This window comes from Canis lupus, chromosome 26, assembly GCF_003254725.2.
Source record: "Canis lupus dingo isolate Sandy chromosome 26, ASM325472v2, whole genome shotgun sequence".
NCBI classification, from domain to species: Eukaryota; Metazoa; Chordata; class Mammalia; order Carnivora; family Canidae; genus Canis; species Canis lupus.
In genome coordinates, this window is record NC_064268.1 from 26724987 (window position 1) to 26728653 (window position 3667).

At 53.3% G+C, this 3667-nt stretch overlaps 1 pseudogene; it reads left to right on the forward strand.

Moving 5' to 3' along the window:
- The first annotated feature begins 252 nt into the window (after nt 1-252).
- On the forward strand, nt 253-1564 carry LOC112676887 (immunoglobulin lambda variable 3-25-like; annotated as a pseudogene).
- The last annotated feature ends 2103 nt before the right edge of the window (nt 1565-3667 follow it).

A 3667-nucleotide genomic window follows, 5' to 3' on the forward strand; every position in this document is an offset into this window, starting at 1 on the left:
CTGATCCCTGCAGGGACATTGTTTCAACCCCAGAGCTCACACCTGTGGGAATGTGTGACCTTGGGGACCCACACAAAGACCAGGAAGTCTAAAGATTGCTCTCAGTAGGTCTTCATGCCCTTCCCTTGTTTACATGAAACACTGATGAAAAAATTAGGATGGCCAATTCTGGTCTCTTGTGGTATTACAGCTGCTGTAGGGATGAAAGCAGCACGTGTCTACAGGTTAGACTTGGGAGGAATCTCCAACATCTCGGGGTTGGTGAACACAAAACTCCCCAGTAGCTGAGATGAAGGAACCTCAGAAGCAGAGGGTTTCCCATTGAAATGACAGGCTAAGCTTGGTTCCACAAGGACTGTGGGGGACGCATAGGGGACGTGAGAGGCAGGAGGAGGAGAGTATTGAGGCCACAGGACCCCCATTTCCCTGAATCAGGGGTTTTCTGCATCTCTCAGCTGACCCACATCACCCCACGGACAGACTCCTGCAGGGCTCAGAGATAGCCCAGCACAGCACTCAAGCAATGTCGTTTCCAACAGTCATAAGGTCAGATTCCAGGAATTTGACTGTGATGCCAGAAATTGGAAACCAACGGGTGCTTTTCATTTTTTTTAAGAAAAAGATTTATTTATTTCAGAGAGAGAACAAGTAGGGGGAAGGACAGAGGGAGAGGGAGAAGACCCTGTTAAGCAGGGAGACCAATGCAGGACTTGAGCCCAAGACCCTGAGACAAGACCCTACCAGAAGGCATACGTTTAACCAATTCAGCCACCTAAGTGTCCCTCAAAGGTGCCTTTCGGACCAGAAAGCTTCCTGGAGGCAGCTGGGGATTCTGCTATCCTCCTCAGTCACCTGTTCTGCCTCTGAAGTGGCTAACCCAGTTAGAGCCCCACGGAGGATTACATTTGCATAACTACTAAGGATCACTGCCTCTTGTGCCTGGGGGGAATAAAAGAAGCCTGGGTGAGCCTGCCCTGCACTGGGTCTCAGGAAGCAGAGCTCTGGGCACGCCCACCATGGCCTGGACCCCTTTCCTGCTCCTCATCCTCACCCTCTGCACAGGTACTGTCCCTGGCCCTGTGCAGCCCCTCGGCCCCCACACGATGGAGATGGGTCTGACCTGAACCCTGAGCTCAGCCTCAGCAAAACCTCACTATTGGGTCCCTACGATAAGCCCCTGGACCTCACACCAAGCCCTCCTCTCCTGTATTTCAGGCTCCATGACCTCCACTGGGCTGAATCAGCCTCCCTCCGTGTTGGTGGCCCTGGGACAGATGGAAACAATCACCTGCTCGAGAGATGTCTTAGGGAAAAGATATGCATATTGGTACCAGCATAAGCCAAGCCAAGCCCCTGTGCTCCTAATCAATAAAAATAATGAGCGGGCTTCTGGGATCCCTGACTGGTTCTCTGGCTCCAAATCGGGCATATGGCCACCCTGACCATCAATGGGGCCCGGGCTGAGGACAAGGCTGACTATTACTGCCAGTCCTATGACAGCAGTGGAAATGTTCACAGTGACACAGGCAGTGGGGAAGTGAGACAAATCCCCTTCTCCGTCTGAGTCATCCACTCCTCCGGCGACAGGAGGCCCATGGACAAGCAGGGAGCAATCTGACCCAGGCCCTCATATGTGGAGTTCCCAGGCCTCCAACACCCCCGCCCCGCTTACCAGGAGCTCTGCACAGGGACTGACAATGGGGCATTTGTGCTGACAGACTCGGTTGCCCTGGTCTCTGGGCCTGGGTATGAACTGGGTATCTAGGGCCTGGGTGGGGAAAGACACGGGGAACCTTTTCTCTAGTGCACATTATCTCTACATTCTCCGAGTGCTATGAGCCATTGTTCACACAACTGACCAGGATCAGTGTCCAAATTTCCCAGAACAGCTGAGCTGCTAAAGCCCTAGGCCATAATTGAAGACCATTCCACCTGCATGGAACAGATCGGGACAATAGACACGGGGGTCACCCACACTGCTCTTCAGGACTCACAAGCCCCCCCACTGCTGCCTAGAGTCCCTGACAGCTCACAGGGTTGCAACTCGTGGGGAAGTGCTGTTGGCCCTGAGATCTGCTGCCCCCCGATCTGTCTCTTCTCAGAGAGCCTGAGAAGAATAATGTTCTGATGCCTGGATCCCTGTCCTGCCTCGTGCTCCCAGGTCCTGAGACGTCTCAGGGATAGAGCTCTCTGCAGGAAGGAGGCCTCATCTGAAGGCTCATCTCTGTGGGTTGCTCTCCTTCTGCCCTAGCTGATATCCCTTCTACTTCCAGATTTTTTACACAGGCATTTCTCCACCTCAGAGTCTCATGGGTTCCTCCAGGAACCCATTCTGCAGTGGCTGGCATCACTACCACAGTCCCCAGGGAACAGAGAAGGCCCCAGATATACCCACAACCTCTCGGGTTCTCTCCCCCAATCCCCAGTGTGCATGTCCAACATCCCTGGAGATGAGATCATTTCAACTATTTTTATACAGTGAGAAAAGGACCAGACACACCAGGTGCTCTGGGTTCTGACAGTTGGAGAGTCACATCCCCCCTGATGGTAATTTGGGGCAGATGGGGACAGTGCCCTCATCCTACAGAATGTCCAAAAGATATGCCACCACAGGAGACACAGAATGGGTGCGGTCACAGGTCTACCCCACATCCTGCACAAAAATATCTCTTTACACCCGCCTGACCCAGAAATATGGACAGAAAACAATGATATGAATTCAGTTCAGTCTCTCAATGTGACACATAAGAAGCCACCGAGTCCCCCTTGTCCACAGGAGATCCACTCAGATCCATTTGTCTAGTCTCATTCTTTCCCTCAAAAGAGGCAATGTCCACGGAAAGGACCCCAGACACAGACACTTCTTTGGGCAAGTGCTGAACCACAGGGTCAATCAGGACCCAGAGGGTACTCAACGTGGCAATGGTCTGGATATTGTATAAATATAGAAGAGAAGCTGGTAGAGACTGTGTGCTGTGTCACCAGAGCAAGGGTGTCCACCCTGCTCCCCCACTCACAGCATAAATCTATGAGGCAGGGCCTCTGTCTCCTTCACACTGATCCCCAGGACAGAATGTCTCCCAGACCAAAGTTGTCTGAATGTTGACTGAGTGTTCTCAGATCCCTGGATGTGGAGCAGGAGCCACCACCACCCTATTTGGCCCCAGAGCCCCGAGTCTGCACCAGTTGGAGGCAGTCTCTGCATCCTATGTCCCCCAGGCACCCAGTCCTGCACTCAACCCATTTCGCCCAACCCCCCAGAAATGTGTGCTCTGAGGTCCCAGGGGCTGTCTCCTCCTCAGATGAGCCTATAGCAATGTCCAAGGAGAATCCGATCCCCACCTGCCTAGTCTAGAGCCTGGCAGGATCCATGAAGAGAAGAGTAATTTCTGCCCTGGGTCAGCAGGGCAAGAGCAGGGAACCAGGATGTGAGCAGTGGGCTCTCCATCTCCACCTGGACCAGGGTCTTCCCTGGTTATCTAGGTAATTTGGTGATTTTGGTGCGGAGCGGCCACCAGGGGGCAGCCGAGATGACATGGCGAAGCCACCTGCACAGGAGGTGAGCCTGGTATCAGGGGTTCTAACAGGAAGGGGGCTGAGTCACTGGGCCCTAAGACCTGCGGGGAAAGGCACAGGATTTCTGCAGTATAACCTTGGACACTGATGT